This window comes from Dermochelys coriacea, chromosome 6 (genome assembly GCF_009764565.3).
Source record: "Dermochelys coriacea isolate rDerCor1 chromosome 6, rDerCor1.pri.v4, whole genome shotgun sequence".
NCBI classification, from domain to species: Eukaryota; Metazoa; Chordata; order Testudines; family Dermochelyidae; genus Dermochelys; species Dermochelys coriacea.
This window is the reverse complement of record NC_050073.1, coordinates 120,533,246-120,553,681: the sequence shown is the minus strand read 5'-3', so window position 1 is coordinate 120,553,681 and position 20,436 is coordinate 120,533,246. Positions and strand designations below refer to the sequence as shown.

Below are 20,436 nucleotides of genomic sequence, written 5' to 3'. Positions count from 1 at the left end.
GTAGGTCTCCACTGCAAGTGAAGGTGCGATTGTAGCATGGATAGCCATACCCAGGCTGGTTTTAATCTGGTTAGCGTGGGTAACAATAGTATAGATGTGATGGCACAGGATTCAATGTGGGCTAGCAAACCAGAATTCATATCCAGGGGCCTTGGCGTGGCAGGCTTGTACTCTGGCGGCTAGCCCTGTGCTGAAGCCCATCTACACTTCTATTGTTACTCAAGATAGCTATGTTAAAGCTGACATGGGTAAAGCTACTCATTCTACAACCATACCTTCACTTGTAGTACACAAGAACAACCATACTGGGTCAGACCAAAGGTCCATCTAGCCCAGTATCCTGTCTTCTGACAGTGGCCACTGCCAGGTGCCCCAGAGAGAATGAACAGAACAGGTAATCATCAAGTGATCCATCCCCTGTCGCTCATTCCCAGCTTCTGGCAAACAGAGGCTAGGGACACCATCCCCCCATCCTGGTTAATAGCCATTGATGAACCTATCCTCCATGAGTTTATCTAGTTCTTTTTTGAACCCTGTTATAGTCTTGGCCTTCACAACATCCTCTGGCAAAGAGTTCCACAGTGTGCATTGTGTGAAGAAATACTTCCTTTTGTTTGTTTTAAGCCTGCTGCCTCTTAATTTCATTTGGTGACCCCTAGTTCTTGTGTTTATGAGAAGGAGTAAATAACACTTCCTTACTTACTTTCTCCACACCAGTCATGATTTTATAGAGCTCTATCATATCCCCCCTTAGTCGTCTCTGTTCAAAGCTGAAAAGTCCAAATCTTATTAATCTCTTCTCATACGGAAGCCGTTCCATATCCCTAATAATTTTTGTTGCCCTTTTCTGTACCTTTTCCAATTCCAATATATCTTCTTTGACATGTGGCAACCACATCTACATGCAATATTCAAGATGTGGGCATACCATGGATTTATAAAGAGGCAATATGATAGTTTCTGTCTCATTATCTATCCCTTTCTTAATGATTCCCAACATTCTATTCACTTTTTTTTGACTGCCACTGCACATTGAGTGGATGTTTTCAGAGAACTATCCACAATGACCCCAAGATCTTTCTCGAGGGGTAACAGCTAAATTAGATGCCATCATTTTATATGTGTAGTATAAATATACCCTTGCTGAACTGCCTTGCTTTGCGGCCGTGGCTAATTCATTCAGTTTTTCTGTGCCTCAAATTCTGCTTGTTACTCTCACGAGTGGTTACACTGAAGCCAGTGGGACTAACTACATGCAAGATAAGCAGGATTTGGCCCTTGGTCCATCTGTAGAAGGAGAAGAAGAATTTTACACAGCTTCTATTGAAAACACTTCTGTGGAATAGGTATGGATTCAATTACTAGGTGAAATCCAGTTTGCCTTGCTCATTTACATGGTCCCACTGAAGTCCGTGATGAGTAGGATTTGGCCCAATGTTTGAGACTTTGAAGTATTATGGGATTGCTCGGTAGTATTACAAAAGAATCCACAATCTAAAGTCAGTGGCTCCCCTGACAGCAAAGAGAGTTTTGCCGTTGACTTGAATGGGGCCAGGATTTTGCACTGTGGGTTTGAAGTTAAGCTGGACTGTCACCCCCTACCCCCTCCCTTTTTACATATACATAGGTGTTTTTTTTTTTAAGTGAAATATTTTGCTAGGAAAGCCCATTTAGATCTGGCAGCCCAATGTTCCCCCTGGGTCCCTGTCCTTTAGAACAGCTTGAGAGATTGGTATGTGACAGAGCGAATCATGCAGATTATTAAGAATGATGAGTGATAGCATGAGGAATGGGTGGGAGAAAGCCATGGGAGGGCTGGGGATATTCTCACTACAATTAATTTCCCTCTTTTGTGTTTCCTGTTAACTGGGGGAGTCTAGTAGATGTCGTTGCTTTTCCAGTCTTCCAAGATGAATTTAATTGTGAATGATTTCATTCTGCCCTTGTGTATGCTGTAGCCAATGGTTTGCGTCATACACAGTGAATTTAGGCAGATTTTTTTTTTGCATGTGAGTCACTGAGCTTTTCCAGCTGAATGTCACTTACTTGGAATTTTTGTTCGATTTTGTTTGTGTTTTAATCTCTTGGTGGTTTTCCACTGTGTTCTTTCACTACCAAGAAAAAAAATGTATAGGAAAAGCTAAATCTGACTCCAGCAGGGCTTTGAATTGGCAACTGACAAGGAGAGTATTATGAATGTGCAAAAAACAAAAAACCAACAACAAAAACGGATGCTGTATTTTGCTTTGAGGGAGGGACTGAGGCCAAGTCAAACTGAGGACTCTAATTTGGGAGTGGTGTTATTACAGGTCAAATGGAATGAGTTACTAGCTAAACTGAAGGACAGTCACATGCAGAAGCTGTAAATGCTGATCACCTGACTATAGTACAGAGTCTCTTTCACAACTCACTTTTATTTTGTTTACAACACCAAAAAGTTTATTAATTTTACATCTATATATTGGTCATCCCCCACAGTCTCCAACATTTGCCTGCCCTTTACACAGAAGGGTTTATAAATAGACCAGCTCCTGTATTATGTGCAACTTCAGTCTCTTTATTTTTGTACTGGAATCTGTTCAATGATTAACAGTTTAAACCATGTGCTGTATATCAATACCTCACATACCCTTCATATCTTATTTTTAGTATTATTTTTTCCCCTTCTAAATCCTTTATCCATGTTAGGCAATGCACTACTGACATTCAGATAATTTTTTTAGCCTTTGATTAAACATGTCTTCATTTCACTGGAGCTTTTACTAAAAAGTTTGCATGAAATATAAAAATGCCAAAGGAATATTTCCTGTGTGCGATGTGCTTATGTATATCATATTCCACTGAAAACTATGAAGGTTTTTATCATTCTTGTGGATTAGCTATACATGAGGGATCTAGAAACTCCAGATTTTTTAAAAATACAGTTGAGGCTCTTATATCGTACGAAGTTCCTCTAAAAATCTGAAGTTAAATTAGTGCAGGGGCATATAGGACAATAGAGTTCTGATGTGAGGAAAAGTGGAGAGGGAATTCATAGACATCTGGTTCTTTGAGTGCCTCTTAAAGCAGCAAAGCAAACAATGTCTGGAGCCTTGCTTAGGTGCACTGTCTCCAAGAGGTTGTGGAGACTTACGGAAGCTTTCTGTAAAAATGGCTGTTCAATTATGCCTTTAATCCTCTTTGACCTGGTCTATTGCTGTGCCTTCTGGGCTTGGCAGAGTCGTGTGTGGTTTGAAGCTGAATGCTGTTCAATATAAGATAACTTTGTGGCACTTTGCACACCAGCCAACGAAAGCTGTTTGGCACAGGAGCCAGAATGGATGTCTGTCTTCTATTGGGCCAATGGCAGCCCGTCCACCGGGCCTGACATCCCATGTTTGATAATTCCACTTCCTCACTATATTCATTGGAAACTGATAAATGACTTGTACTCCTCTAATGGTCGGAGGGCAGCAGCCCACCCAAAGTAAAGTTTGGTACCATTTCTAGATTCCTCTCTGCATGTGCTGTGACGTCCTTCCTTCCCCCTCTCTAGGGAAGGACACTTGTGGCACTGGTGCTCTTGCTTTCTGTGTTCCAGTGCCTCTTTCCTGTGCAGATGACCTGAAGCAGAAGAACTTATCCATCCTGAGTGATTCCACAGCCACTGTCCAGAATGCAACTGGACCACACTTGTCATTCTTGAGCTTCCATTTGCCTTGAGTGAGTAGGATCAAGATAAGCATCTTATAGTTGAAAGGAGTCCTCCTCACCTAATAGAGGCCAGAAACAGGATGGCCCTGGTGCACAGGAGGTCACCTGCCCAAGGAAGTGTTGAGGAAATATCAACTGGCCTTTGTGGGTTTATTCCTTAGGCTGCTGGTCCAGCAAGGCAAAGACACCCATGCTGGCTCCTATGCCCAACAGATTGCTGTAGGTCTCTTGCTGCCGTTGGAGACCAACTCTCTAGGGGATGGTAAGGGCCTCTGAGTGAGGCTGCTTGTTTGTCACTGGCTGGAAATGTTTCTGCCCTCAAAAAGATGCTGTTGGTTGGGAGACTAGCAAGGTTGGCTTAGTTCTGCTTTCGCTTAGAAAGTGGGTCTTCTCGTTGTTTGTCACTGCCTGGTATCAAGCAGTCTTAAATCCTGTGGGGAGTTTTTCCTAGTCATCCGTCCCTCAGAATGGTCCTGGAGTCCAAGCTATTTCTATGGAGTCTAAAGGAATGCTGCTCTCTCAGTGGCTGCCACCATGTTTCTGTCTAATTTACCTTCTATGCTGTTTTGTACCTGTGCTTTGGGAGTACCTAGGAACCTTCAGAGGGACCCTCAGCCCATCTAGCTCTCAGGCTCACAATTGCTGCTGTCCCAGGTTTGCCAGGTTTCTTTTTGCCTGTGTCTAACCCACTCTGCATCCAGATTCTAGCATATGAGTTTGAGAGAGGCGAGTTGTGACCTTTGGATCATCCCCGAGATGCCTGGCCTGTCGAGTTTAGAACATTCATTTCTGACAGTGAGCTTTTTTCAGCCAATCGCTCTAGCCTCTTGGCAACTGCGATGTTCTTCAGAGCCCCTGGCTCGGCCATGCACCTTGCTGCAGCTCGCAGCGGTAAGTGCACTAATCAGTTGGGCAGAATTCTCAGTCTCTCCATTTGTTGCCCTCCCTCCTCTCCAGATATTAGCAACACTTTCACTGTCACATCCACTGCTCATTGGGACCCTGTCTGCTGGGCCACAGCTTGTGAAATGAATGCAGAGGATTATCTCTCCCGTGATGTGCTTGGAGCCAGTGAAGAGATAACAGGGAAAATGTTGAAAAGCAACTGAGGGTTTGCTACATGGACACTTAGTCTGCATCAAGCTGGGGTGCAAATCTGCATCGCACTAACATACCACTCCTTAAGTGTCTGTCTGCACTTTGGTGCCATGTACCAATTGTTCCCCAGTCCACTTTGACCTACTCCTGTTTCAAAGGTTGTGACTTGGGTGTGTTAGAAAATTTTACCAGCATGTCTTTTCCCTCTTCTAAGTAAACCAGATGCCTTGAGGTGCTCTCCACTGACAAACGTCACATCCAAGCATTCTAGTGCCAAGCTTAGAATAATATTTCTAAAGTAACTCTCCCGTTTTCATGGTATCTGAAGCAAAAGTGTGCAACACCTTTGGCCTAGAAATAAAACTTCCTACCAGATGCATGGCAAGAAAATTCAAAGTCTCCATGTATTTTGGTTTGGTATTAAATATTCCTTGGAAAAAAAGACTTTATCTCTCCCCCCCCCGATTTCTGCTTTTGGAGTGAAAATCATAGTGTCAGTATTCAATTTAGAAAAGAAAAAACCCTGCTACTGGTACTCTCTTTCCAGAAGCATACTTAATGGGGAAGCTGATTGTAGCTTGCCATTAACAAGCACTGGAAATCTATTCCTTCTGGTGTTACACAGACCACCTTACAATAATATTGAGCACTGCTACGTTTGCTAATTATGGGGGGAAAATATAGCCAAAAGTAGGAAAATCCTTGTTCAGTAGAACCAGATTACTTTGTGGTTGCGGATGTCTATATGAAGTGCGGGACACATTGTGAAGGTTCTTCCCTTTAATACAATATGTAAACAAAAGTTAATTTTTTCTTCATAATACTTTTTTTCTTGATGAAAAGCAGTGAGCTCCCTCCATTGGCTAATTCAGCACCAGCAGAGGCCTGCATCTGTGCATTCACTGGGCTGGTTAAGTATATGTTTATTAGGCTGTTTGGGACATAATTTCACACAGAGTCCTCATGGCTTTTTTTCTCCGTCTGACCTCGGCGACTTACCCTTTAGCTTTATCATCCCCAGACTTGCTGTTGTCTGGCTGAAATATCCCAAGAACGTTTGTTCAAGCTGAACGCAATAAGTTAAAGGGCTGCTCCTCCAGCCTTTCCTCACACAAAATCAGTAAGTCTCCTCATGGGAGTAAGAAATACCCCCCATGCGTCAGGGATACAGGCCTGGGCCCTAACTATCATTGCCCTGGAGAACTGAGTGGAAAGATGAGTTCCCAGCAGCGCAGAACCAAGTTTTTCATCTCCCCAAACCTGGCTTCAAAAGCAAAAATTAATTTGCTGCTCTTATTCTAGTCCCCAATGGACATTTGTACATACCATGAAAACACCACCCAGCCTGACACATAGTTTCAGGAATGGAATAGTAGGGTTGTTATAGGGTAAAAGTGGGATGCATTGACAGAGCTGCACCAACAAGCTTGCTTATGTGATGCTAGCCTCAGACACCGCTCCTATCTTCCATAATTCCATTTTCACAAACAAATTATTATGAGACACCCTAATATATGTTCTATATAATACATAGTATATGTAGAGGCTAACGTGACCTAGGGAACATACCTGTTTATGACCCTGTACTCATTTGTTGTTGAATCCTGTTCTCTGTGTATTTCTATGTTTACATGAAAAGAAAAGGAGTACTTGTGGCACCTTAGAGACTAACAAATTTATTTGAGCCTAAACTTTCGTGAGCTACAGCTCACTTCATCGGATGCATTCGAATGCATCCGATGAAGTGAGCTATAGCTCACGAAAGCTTAGGCTCAAATAAACTTGTTAGTCTCTAAGGTGCCACAAGTACTCCTTTTCTTTTTGCAAATACAGACTAACACGGCTGCTACTCTGAAACCTATGTGTACATGGACATTCCTGGAGCATCAGTGAATGCATACCACATATGTTCCGTATATGTATAACTACTACAGCAGGCAACTATGAAATTGTTAATGTTTTTGCTCATGTCCATATGGTATCTTTTTGACAATGCCTACGAGCTAAATTCGTCCCTAGCATAACTCCATTGATTTCAATGAACGAATTAGGGCCAATATGCTTAACAATCAAAGGGACATCAGGGCTTATTCTGGTGGTTAACACGTATGAAACTTCTTAATCATAGAACCATCATGGAAGTTAAAGCCAGAAATGACCTACTTTAGTAAATGATCTAATCTGTGCTTCTGTCAGTTCAGGAGTGTTCCCTACTATAGATTTTCTAGCGCTTTGTCTTTGTTTGCTTTTGACTCTTGTTTTTGTTTTATTAGCTGTGTAGCCCAGAGGTGGGCAAACTACAACCCCTGAGCTCCTGGCTGGTGAGGCTAGCCCCTGGCCCCTCTCCCACTGTTCCCCCTTCCCCACAGCCTCAGCCGAGAAGCGTGGGCAGTGTGGCTGGCTCCGGTCAGGCAGTGGGGCTGCGAGCTCCTGCCACTGTGAGCAGCATAAGGGGCAGGGGGTTCTGGGGGGCAGTCAGGGGACAGGAGGCAGGGGGTGGTTGGATAGGCGTGGGAGTCCCGGGGGCCTGTCAGGGGTGTGGATAAGGGTCGAGGCAGTCAGGGGACAGGCGGGCGGGGGAGCTGGATGGGGGGGCGGTTATGGTCGGGGGGGTCTCAGGAGGGGGCGGTCAGGGGTCAAGGAGCAGGCAGGGGGTTGGATGGGTCAGGAGTTCTGAGGGGGGCAGTCCATTTGAGGAGGCACAGCCTTCCCTACCCGGCCCTCCATAGGGTTTCACAATGCCGATGTGGCCCTCAGGCCAAAAAGTTTGCCTACCCCTGGTGTAGCCTAAAGTAGGGAGCTCTCAAACTCCTTCTTAGCATGGACTACATCTAATGGTCCATCTTCCTAGCACTAGACTACTTGCCCTGCTATTCTCCATAGCATATTCACCTCTCCTCCAATTTGCAGTCGCATAACTTCTCTGCAGCAATCGTAGCAATTGCTTATGTGGAAAAGGAACATTAGGAAAGTATTTAATGTATTTTTAGCTTCCTTTAATGTGATGTAGCAGCTGGAAATGAGGAGGGCCAGCACCGTGTGACCAGATAGCTTTCAGTGGATCACTGGCAAGTTTTCCATGGATCACTGGTGGCCCTTGGATGAAATTTTAAGAGTCACTGGCCTACAGTGTGAGGTTGCTGGAATTGCTGTTGCAGAATGTAGATTCCAAGTCTGTGTTGGTGTGTTTTCATGTTTCAGTTTGTGCAGTATTATTTATCTATATTGCCTCTCATTGTGGTATTGATAGCTCAATTCTCACTTATCTCACTTGTTTTTCAAAGATGGCACCTACTCTTTAAATGCTTACCAAAACCAGACCAGTTAGAAAAAGAATGAAGTCACTCCTGTAATGAGATACAGAAAGACAGTCACATAAATGGCCAGCTGGGGCCAATGTGAATTCCTTCATGGGTTCATAAATCTAGATATGGGAGCTTTGGGAGGTAAAGAATAGAGTCCTATTTACCTTCTTTAACATTCCATGAAAGTTCTGCTCTTTGATACGCTTTACTGAGATGTGGTGGCCTCGACTAGCTTTTAGTGAGGCTTGAGGCTTGTTCTGGTAGGGGATCTTGGCCTGTTCTTCCCATATAGGCCCAAACATTTCCATGTGCGGGCAGGCAGGTGAGAGACCTGCAGGGGAGGGGCTGCAGAGAAACAGACCTCTAACAGGTTTCAGAGTAGCAGCCGTGTTAGTCTGTATTCGCAAAAAGAAAAGGAGTACTTGTGGCACCTTAGAGACTAACACATTTATTAGAGCATAAGCTTTCGTGAGCTACAGCTCACTTCATCGGATGCATTTGGTGGAAAAAACAGAGGAGAGATTTATATACACACACACAGAGAACATGAAACAATGGGTTTATCATACACACTGTATGATACACATACACCTCTAACAGATACCCCTGGCCTCTGGCAGATCCTCTGACATGTGCTGGGACTGGACATGTCATTGGTCATTTAATCTTTTTATTACTGACCTTGGCACAAAAAGTGAGAGTGTGCTAATAAAGTTTGCAGATGATACAAAGCTGGGAGGTATTGCCAATTCGGAGAAGGATCGGGATATTATACAGGAGGATCTGGATGACCTTGTAAACTGGAGTAATAGTAATAGGATGAAATTTAATAGTGAGAAGTGTAAGGTTATGCATTTAGGGATTAATAACAAGAATTTTAGTTATAAGTTGGGGACGCATCAATTAGAAGTAACAGAAGAGGAGAAGGACCTTGGAGTATTGGTTGATCATAGGATGACTATGAGCTGCCAATGTGATATGGCTTTGAAAAAAGCTAATGTGGTTTTGGGATGCATCAGGAGAGGCATTTCCAGTAGGGATAAGGAGGTTTTAGTACCGTTAAACAAGGCACTGGTGAGACCTCACCTAGAATACTGTGTGCAGTTCTGGTCTCCCATGTTTAAAAAGAATGAATTCAAAGTGGAGCAGGTACAGAGAAGGGCTACTAGGATGATCTGAGGAATGGAAAACTTGTCTTATGAAAGGAGACTTAAGGAGCTTGGCTTGTTTAGCCTAACTAAAAGAAGGTTGAGGGGAGATATGATTGCTCTCTATAAATATATCAGAGGGATAAATACAGGAGAGGGAGAGGAATTATTTAAGCTCAGCACCAATGTGGACACAAGAACAAATGGGTATAAACTGGCCATTGGGAAGTTTAGACTTGAAATCAGACGAAGGTTTTTAACCATCAAAGGAGTGAAGTTTTGGAATAACCTTCCAAGGGAAGCAGTGGGGGCAAAAGATCTATCTGGTTTTAAGATTCTACTTGTTAAGTTTATGGAGCAGATGGTATGATGGGATAATGGGATTTTGGTAAGTAATTGATCTTTAAATTTTCAGGGTAAATAGGCCAAATCCCCTGAGATGGGATATTAGATGGATGGGATCTGAGTTACCCAAGAAAGAATTTTCTGTAGTATCTGGCTGGTGAATCTTGCCCATATGCTCAGGGTTTAGCTGATTGCCATATTTGGGGTCGGGAAGGAATTTTCCTCCAGGGCAGATTGGAGAGGCCCTGGAGGTTTTTCGCCTTCCTCTGTAGCATGGGGCATGGTTGACTTGAAGGAGGCTTCTCTGCTCCTTGAAGTCTTTGAACCATGATTTAAGGACTTCAATAGCTCAGACATGGGTGAGGTTTTTCATAGGAGTGGGTGGGTGAGATTCTGTGGCCTGCGCTGTGCAGGAGGTCGGACTAGATGATCAGAATGGTCCCTTCTGACCTTAGTATCTATGAATCTATGGTCTGGGATAGGAATGGCCCCGGCTGTTTTTGGCACAGATTAGAGCAGCCCCTGAGCTGGTGCGCTAACCTGTAGTGGGGACTGACTTGGCCCCCAGGATACAGTAGACCAAAAGGTGACACAAAGCCACTCTCTTTCCAATGCTTCAACTTGTATCTATTGAAATTAATGGCAAAACTTCAGTGGTGAAGGATCCAGGTCCCCAGACCCTGTGCTCAGCTCAGCTCCAGTGCAAGGATGACCAGCCCTAAGGAGTGTAGTGGGGTCTGATTCACACCACCTTCTGCATCACTGCTGCATTGTCTGGCCCCATACATAGACTTCTCTAGAAATGCTGTCGGTGCACTGTGTCCGGAAGTTGCTCCCTTTGCCCTCAGTGGCAATTTTGCATTCACTTTGATGGAGCAGGAGCAGTCCCCAGTGTTCCTGGCACCGACATTTAAAAGTCAGTTTAATTAAGTGCATCTAATTCTGCTCTCTCAATATTTTTTTAAATGGCGTCAGTTACAGTACGGAAAAGTCACTAATTGAAGTTTTTATTCTATGGAGCTGGAGGATTGATAGTTTTCAACAACAGAAAGAAGGGATGTTCTGGATGGATATACTGAGTGATTCTAAAAGATTTAGCTCATTTGTTTTATTCCCATTTTGTTAACATTGCTCTTTTGATATCATGTTAACTCAGGAAGAAAAGATAAGACACCATTTCACCCATACTAAATATAACATTTTAAAAGTTCAAGGTGCAGGTGGTAACAATTAATAATAACTAATAATTTAAATATTTTTATCTGGATGCCAGTTTTTTTTCCTAACAAACGCTATATAAGGATCTCTTCACACATCATCAAAATTCAGCCGCTCCTGGGGTGGAATATGGCAGCTGTTTAATGGTGCACAGCAATGGTACACAAGAATTTGGGACAAGCAGCGAAGAATGCTGTATCTAACTGATAGTGCAGCGCGAATTAGGTAGGGAGAAGCGGGCTAGTTACCTATTGTAATAGGAATTTAGATAGACTGGGCCAGATCCTCTTTGGTGTAAATTGTTTTAGTTTCATTGATTTCAGTGTCACTGTGACAGCTTACACAAGTTGAGGATTTGGCCCATGGAGGTTAATCAAACTACTTGGCAATGCCATAGGATCTTTATGGCCACAAGTGGTCTGGACATTATTTGTTATGCCTCAGCTGAAAGGCGGTGCGTACAATAGCACAGTCCTTCCTAAAGCCGTACCTATCCTGCAAGGAACTGAAAATTGTGGGATCTGGGAGCGCCCAACTCCTTGTAGAAAACAATCAGAACCTCCCAGGATCAGGCCCTACTGAGTAAAGCTTTGTCCACACTGGGACTTTCACCACCAGTGCAAACCCTTAGTGTAGATACAATTTACACCAGTGCTGCACCAGACTGAAATTAGGGCAAACTGCACCAGCACAAATAGTATCTATACTAGTACTTTGCACCATTGCAGCTACACCATTGGCTAAAATCCCAGCGTAGATCAGGCCTAGTAATGCTAACTACTATATCACCAGTTCCACTCCCTTTGGTACACTTGCACTATCCTTATAGGACTCCCATCTAGCTACTAGTCAGGCTTGGCACTGCTTAGCTTACAAGATATGAAGTAATCACAGCCTGAAGGGGTTATGCAAATAAAGGGAAAGACAAGCTGTGGCTGTTCTGGAATCACTCCTGAGGGGTTTTGGACTACTTACCAAGATGGATATTTTTTAGAGTTTAATTTTTTTCATTTAATTTTTAATGCATAATTTCTAATTTTTCTCTTAGATTGCATCCCACTTGGAATATTGTTGCCATTTCGCAATATTGTTTGATTATTCCATTTAGCCAATAATTTTGGGATGTGCGCATCTAATTCTTAGCCATTTTTTCCCTGAACAAATTATCTGAATTCACTTGAGCCTTCTTTTATAGTAAATGTTGTTAAACTGAAAGCAAGAATATAATTAAAACAGCAATTTTAGTGTAATTTATTAATGATTGGAGCCCTTAAATGCGCTGACTTGCCATTGTGTAGTAATAATACCAGACTTTGTATTTAAAGATGCTTTCTGTCACTCCGAGAGTCCTTGAGCAGTTTTTAAAATCATCGTTGTCTTTAATTATAGTCCTTGTTACTTATTATAAGATGTCATCTAGTTTATAAATTGCAAATCATTAGTTTTTACCTCTCTGTCAATGCCCCAGATGACACATTTGTGTGCCCTCTTTGTGAAATCTGATAAACCATACATGACAATTTGAGGATAGCCTCCTTTCTGCTGCAAAACTTGCCGTTCTGTTTTGAAAATGACAGGATTTGTGTTGAGCGGTTCTTTAAAAACACTTCACGGTGGTCTCATGTTTTGAAATGTGACTCATCTAATGAGATGAATCTCTTTGTGTGCATGCTATCAACTACTCTTTCCTTTCTTCTGTACAGGGCTGATATTTTAAAAATGGAAGCCTGAGGCTCCCAGGCAAAAGAAAAAAAGAATGCTTGTGCCCCCATGCACTCACAGTTGCTGCATCTGCATCTTCAAATTGCTGGACTGCAAACACAAATCACTACATAGCGCCAAACTTGCATGTACACTGGCCTGATTTTCATGCACATTTGCAGTAACCTCAAACAGTTGCGTGTCCATGTGTATATTGACATTTTTCATGCATCCGGGTGAGCCTTTACTTTTTGAAAAGTATAGAACCCTGCTGTGATTGGTCTTTTTCATTGGGGGCATTAGAAAATTCACATGTCTGGCATGTGGCTGGAGTGACTACATGGCAGTCCACTTTGGGATGGCCTTTTGGAATTGATTCCTTATGGTCAGCAAAGGTTTATGTTCTCATAGCCTCCAGACATGGATGATATTCCTATTCATAAAGTCTTGGAAGAGGGACACTCTTGTATTTGATGGCTAGCCACTGGGGAGAGAAGATGGCGGCAGGGTAGGTACTGGAATTGAGCAGTGAAAATTTAGCAGTTCAACTCTCCTACCCTTGTTGTTCTCCTACTATACAGGTATATCACGTACAAAAATATGTTAAAAGAATTGTATTTAGGTTGCAAAGTTACCTAAAGGTGCAAAAGCACTCAAAAGTTAGGAAATGGCTGCCCAAGTAACCTTAATTCTGCCTCCTTGTACATCCATCCTGGGCACTGAACATGGCAGGGGTCATGTGGAAATCATAGTATGTGATCATGTAATTAACATATGTATCATAACACATATATACACGGAGATTGAATTAAGGTTGCACAGGCAGCCATAAATGTGGTATTTCCTAACATCTGAGCGCTTGACTGCAAACTAAAGTGGCAGCTCTTTACACACATACTCTGCCTTCCTGGCTGCATCTGTTCAGAGAGCTCCCAGGCATACCCAGAACAATGCGCGCTGCAGCCCTGGCTGTGGGCTGAGCCCAGCTCTTTAGAACATTCATGTTTGGTTACTGATGTTCCTGAGCAATTAAAGCGAGATAGGTAGCAAGAATCTTGTAATAATCTTGTAATGGAAGTTAGGTAGTCAAGTGGCTACCAACACCCCCTATAAAGAGGGAAAGAGAGATACTGTAATATGAATAGGTTTCAGAGTAGCAGCCGTGTTAGTCTGTATTCACAAAAAGAAAAGGAGTACTTGTGGCACCTTAGAGACTAACAAATTTATTAGAGCATAAGCTTTCGTGAGCTACAGCTCACTTCATCGGATGCATATGATGAAGTGAGCTGTAGCTCACGAAAGCTTATGCTCTAATAAATTTGTTAGTCTCTAAGGTGCCACAAGTACTCCTTTTCTTTTTGTAATATGAATAGTGTCTGTTTGGAGACAAACGGCTGTAAGACACTGCTTGGGTAGAGTGACTAAATTTCTGAAACAGGAAATGGAGGTACTTTTCTTAATATTGTTTTATCAGGCTGCAGATGGGGAACTCTGGGAGGGAGTTTGGACAGACTGGGAAGAGGGGTTTAGGAGCTGAGGGGGAAGAAAGGATCAGGACATGGGTTCTTGGGAATGATTGATAACTGGTAGGGAGTTGAATTGGGGGCTCCTGTGGGAAGTGAGAGTGAGTCTGGTTGTCTGGAGTTAGTACCAGTTGGTTTTGCTGCTGGGACTGGATGGAAATGGGAAGCTTGTCACCAGGAGAGGGGAGGCAGGAGCGTTGCTTGGGAGGTGAGCATGCTGGTGAGTTTCTCCTGTCTCCCTGGTCAGTCACTGCCCTGCCCATCTAGTCTTCCCTCCTTCCCAATGCCTATCACGTTCCCAATGCCCTGCTAGTAATGGGCAACAGAACAGGCCTGACTCTTTCCCTGAACTCAGAGGAAGCCAAATCATTTTCAGAGCTAATTGTTTGCCATTTCAGATAAATTCAGCACTTCCTAGTTCTGTCCAAGAAGCAGAAAGGATTTTGCAGTTCACTGGGCCTTTGCAGAGCAGGGAGCCTTTTTTTTTTTTTTTTTTTTTTTAAATCATAGAATCATAGAATCATAGAATATCAGGGTTGGAAGGGACCCCAGAAGGTCATCTAGTCCAACCCCCTGCTCAAAGCAGGACCAAGTCCCAGTTAAATCATCCCAGCCAGGGCTTTGTCAAGCCTGACCTTAAAAACCTCTAAGGAAGGAGATTCTACCACCTCCCTAGGTAACGCATTCCAGTGTTTCACCACCCTCTTAGTGAAAAAGTTTTCCTAATATCCAATCTAAACCTCCCCCATTGCAACTTGAGACCATTACTCCTCGTTCTGTCATCTGCTACCATTGAGAACAGTCTAGAGCCATCCTCTTTGAAACCCCCTTTCAGGTAGTTGAAAGCAGCTATCAAATCCCCCCTCATTCTTCTCTTCTGCAGACTAAACAATCCCAGCTCCCTCAGCCTCTCCTCATAAGTCATGTGCTCTAGACCCCTAATCATTTTTGTTGCCCTTCGTTGTACTCTTTCCAATTTATCCACATCCTTCCTGTAGTGTGGGGCCCAAAACTGGACACAGTACTCCAGATGAGGCCTCACCAGTGTCGAATAGAGGGGAACGATCACGTCCCTCGATCTGCTCGCTATGCCCCTACTTATACATCCCAAAATGCCATTGGCCTTCTTGGCAACAAGGGCACACTGCTGACTCATATCCAGCTTCTCGTCCACTGTCACCCCTAGGTCCTTTTCCGCAGAACTGCTGCCGAGCCATTCGGTCCCTAGTCTGTAGCGGTGCATTGGATTCTTCCATCCTAAGTGCAGGACCCTGCACTTATCCTTATTGAACCTCATTAGATTTCTTTTGGCCCAATCCTCCAATTTGTCTAGGTCCTTCTGTATCCTATCCCTCCCCTCCAGCGTATCTACCACTCCTCCCAGTTTAGTATCATCCGCAAATTTGCTGAGAGTGCAATCCACACCATCCTCCAGATCATTTATGAAGATATTGAACAAAACGGGCCCCAGGACCGACCCCTGGGGCACTCCACTTGACACCGGCTGCCAACTAGACATGGAGCCATTGATCACTACCCGTTGAGCCCGACAATCTAGCCAGCTTTCTACCCACCTTATAGTGCATTCATCCAGCCCATACTTCCTTAACTTGCTGACAAGAATGCTGTGGGAGACCGTGTCAAAAGCTTTGCTAAAGTCAAGAAACAATACATCCACTGCTTTCCCTTCATCCACAGAACCAGTAATCTCATCATAAAAGGCGATTAGATTAGTCAGGCATGACCTTCCCTTGGTGAATCCATGCTGACTGTTCCTGATCACTTTCCTCTCCTCTAAGTGCTTCAGGATTGATTCTTTGAGGACCTGCTCCATGATTTTTCCAGGGACTGAGGTGAGGCTGACCGGCCTGTAGTTCCCAGGATCCTCCTTCTTCCCTTTTTTAAAGATGGGCACTACATTAGCCTTTTTCCAGTCATCCGGGACTTCCCCCGTTCGCCACGAGTTTTCAAAGATAATGGCCAAGGGCTCTGCAATCACAGCCGCCAATTCCTTCAGCACTCTCGGATGCAATTCGTCCGGCCCCATGGACTTGTGCACGTCCAGCTTTTCTAAATAGTCCCTAACCACCTCTATCTCTACAGAGGGCTGGCCATCTCTTCCCCATTTTGTGTTGCCCAGCACAGCAGTCTGGGAGCTGACCTTGTTAGTGAAAACAGAGGCAAAAAAAGCATTGAGTACATTAGCTTTTTCCACATCCTCTGTCACTAGCTTGCCTCCCTCATTCAGTAAGGGGCCCACACTTTCCTTGGCTTTCTTCTTGTTGCCAACATACCTGAAGAAACCCTTCTTGTTACTCTTGACATCTCTTGCTAGCTGCAGCTCCAGGTGCGATTTGGCCCTCCTGATATCTTTCCTACATGCCCGAGCAATATTTTTATACTCTTCCCTGGTCATATGTCCAACCTTCCACTTCTTGTAAGCTTCTTTTTTATGTTTAAGATCCGCTAGGATTTCACCATTAAGCCAAGCTGGTCGCCTGCCATATTTACTATTCTTTCGACTCATCGGGATGGTTTGTCCCTGTAACCTCAACAGGGATTCCTTGAAATACAGCCAGCTCTCCTGGACTCCCTTCCCTTTCATGTTAGTCCCCCAGGGGATCCTGGCCATCTGTTCCCTGAGGGAGTCAAAGTCTGCTTTCCTGAAGTCCAGGGTCCGTATCCTGCTGCTTACCTTTCTTCCCTGCGTCAGATTAAGATTAAGATTAAGATCAAATAAGATTTCTGATCCTGTTTTGCAGACTAGAGAGGTTCAGAGCCACATCTAGACATTTTGGAACGTTGCATTGAACCTCTGGATCTCTTGGAGACCAGTCCCACTCCTGTCTGAGCTTTCCAGCATCAATCCTTCCTCCCTACCTCAGGGAGGCTCTTGGGGTGCAGGTGCCACTATGTTTCCTTTGGCCTACGCTGCTCCCCACTGAATTGTACATGTGCTATGGGGCCAGGGCGCCTTTCTGACAACATTCTAGGTATTTTGCCTAATCCCTGGGCTGTGTCTGGTCAAGGTCCTATTTGTTTTCTTTATGCTTATCAGTGTGTATGTTTTATTTGTCAGTGGTGCCGGGCATTTTGTGGTTTCTTTGAAATCCCAGTTTATTTGAGCATGCATGGTGCACTGTCTTCTGGGTCAGAAAAACACACTGTCCTGCTTCAGACAGTCTCAAGAGAGAGGGTGGAGTGCAGCGGGGGGCTGAGTGTTCTAGGGAGAGAGTGCGGAAGATGTATGCTCTGTAAGTTGGTGCATGTGTTGGGGGAACTGATAGGTTGGAGGCACATGTCAAATGGGGGAGAGTCGGAAGGAAGACACATGTCATTGAGATGAGGTGCTCAGGATTCTCCTCCTCCACACACGCCTTCCAGCTTCCTTCCTTCTGTTGTCGCTTACCTCCGGTGCCCCTACCCACCTTAGCCATGGCCCTAGATGTAGCTGCCTCTCCGCTGCATTCTGAGCACGCTACAATAAGGGAGTGTGGAACATAATCCAGGATATCCCGTGTGAGCATACTCAGAATTCAGTGTGGAGGTGGGCAGCTGACAGGCAGGCAGCGCAGCTGGGCCAGTAGTCAGACTTGAGTTGGGAAGAGGGTAGTAGGTAGTCAGCAACCAGAGCGGCAACAGTCAGATAGCATGCCAATGATCTATTGCGATTGGAAGTATCTAGTTGGCGGGCCACTGGGACTGCCCCACCAGACAGACAGCTAGTCTCTCTGCCTGGGGGGCAGGGACACAGCCAGGGGCTGCTCTCAGCTTCCCCCTGCACCATGGGCAGGTGGAGGGTCCATGGCAGCTCCCCATGGCTGCCCGAGCTCCCCAGCTGAGCTCCACGCTGGTCTGGCTGGGGAGGGCCCCGCAAATCCGCAGACAGTTTCTGCGGCTCATGGATCGGATGCGGATACACATTTTTGTATCCATGCTGGGCTCTACGTGTGACATTCACTCTCTCAGCTTGAGGATATAAAGTATTGCATGACAATAAGGACATAAAAATTGCTACACTGCATCAAACCAGGGGCCTGCCTAGTCCAGGATCCTGTCCCTGAAAACAGTCAGCGCCATTTGCATCAGAGGAAGGTGCAAGAAACCCTGTATCAACAATTCTGGAATAAATAGCACTCGGGGGTAGTTTGTTCCTAAGCCACGTCAGTTAGAGATTATGGAAATGGAGTGGGTCATCATGGATGCAGAGAACACTCCCCCACAGGGAAAAGCAAAGGAAATTGTTCTTCTCCGTCTCCATCAACAGCCTTGCCCCATGGACCTTTCCCCACCCCTCATCCTCAGATTTTTGTACTGGTATTATCTTGTATGCTTATAGTCACTACCTCTGAGTGATGGGAGCCCCATTGGGACAATCAGAATGATGTGCAAAAGTGAAATTGCTGGCCTTTCTGGCCTATACACACATGCAAAGTACTCAAATCACGGTTCTGTTACCCAATTAAACATTTTTCTTTTTTGCTCGAGTTCGTATAGCCTTGTCACTAAATCCAGTTCACACGTTTGTCAGTTTGATATGCAAAGAGAAATCAGACAATTTGGAAGTGATATCGAAGAAACAAAAAGTGTAGAGTTACACTGGGGTGAGGGGAGGAAATATCTCTGCACAAAGTTTGAATTGGAATGATCAATGTTTCCAGAAAGCCATCTAGTGGTTTTGTGCTAAAACAGTTGTTTGCTTTTAAACAGGAATCTGAAGCTGGTAAGAGTGTGTATTATATTCTGAGAAACTGTCAACATTCATACAAGGAAATATAAGTTTAGAGCACAAATTTTGGCTCAGTTTTGCATAGATTCTATAGCAGAATCTGAGCCTTTAATAGTATGTTTTGGAATGACTCTGCATTTGAGAGACGGGGTGGGTGAGGTAATATCTTTTATTGGACCAACTTCTGTTGGTGAAGGAGAGAAGCTTTCAAACTACACAGAGCTCTTCTTCAGGTCGATAATTTATTATGCCAATCAAAAATATTTAAATTACTGAAAGTACCAACACTTGTCTTTTCTGAAGAATTAGTTAGACGCTGTGTGGACATTCTTACAAACACAGGGCCAAATCTTCAGCTGACGTAGATCAGCAGAGCTCCACTGACAGTTTACACAGGCTAGGTATTGGGCAAGTGTAGTAGTCATCGTTTTATATGTTGTAGGTCCTCTCTGTATCAAAACTGTCCACTACTTTCACAAAGAAGTAATCAGCTGGTGTTTAAAAATTGAGCTTCTGTAGTGAAATCATTCCATGGTTTTCAGTTGTAATTATAAATAATTTTCAGAGGAGACAAATTTTGCTATTAGTGTGTAGGTGCTGGGTGGTTTTGGTGGCCTGTGATATACAGAAGGTCAGACCAGATGATCTGGTGATCCATTCTGGCCTTAAACTCTAGGACTCTGACTTCATGTATTAATAGTATTCATTTTCCCCTTTACTGAATGTAATTTTTAATCTGTGTCTTTGAAGGTGTATTTCAGTGCGTCAGTACATGAAACTCTTTTCTGTATAACATATAATGTTAACAAATGTTGGGCCAAATTCTGCCATTGGTTACATCAGTGCAACCTCATTAAAGTCAGTAGAGTAACAGAGGGCAGAATCTGGGCTGCTAACTAAAGTCTCCACATGAGCAGAGATTAAAACGACTGGGATGTTCATTTTAGAAAAGAGACAGCTAAGGGGGGATACGATAGAGCTCTATAAAATCGTGACTGGTGTGGAGAAAGTGAAGTGATATTTACCCCTTGATGTAACACAAGACCCAGGGGTCACCAATGACATTAATAGGCAGCAGGTTTAAAACAAACATACAGAAGTACTTCTTCACACAACGCACAGTCAACCTGTGGAACTTGTTGCCAGGGGATATTGTGAAGGCCAAAACTGGGTTTTGAACTGGGTTCAAAAAAGAATTTGATAAGTTCATGGAGGATAGGTCCATCAGTGGCTATTAGCCAAGATGGTCAAGGATGCAACCCCATGTTCTAGGTGTCCCTAAATCTCCAACTGCTGGAAGCTGGAATTGGATGACGGGGGACGGATCATTTGATGATTGCTCTGTTTTGTTCATTCTCTCTGAAGCATCTGGCATTGATCGCTGTCAGAAGTCAGGATACAGGACTAGATAGACCATTGGTCTGACCTTCTATGAACATTCTTATGTTATGTTATGTTTTTATATTAAGATTTTCAGAAATGACTGGTAATTTTGGGTGTCCATCTTGAGATATCTTAAAAGGAGCCTAATTTTCAAAAAGTGCTAACCCTCCTCAAAATCAGACCTCTTTAAGGAGTTTCAAATTGGGCACCCAAAATCACAGTTACTTAAATATGTGCCATAAAAAAGAATTCCACATAGCACAGGGCATCACACACACGAGTCTCTTTGTAAT

At 43.8% G+C, this 20,436-nt stretch overlaps 1 protein-coding gene across 11 annotated transcripts in view; it reads left to right on the top strand.

Moving 5' to 3' along the window:
- SAMD4A (sterile alpha motif domain containing 4A) overlaps nt 1–20,436 on the top strand; it is a 211,581-nt gene that overhangs the window by 101,650 nt on the left and 89,495 nt on the right. The window lies entirely within an intron of this gene.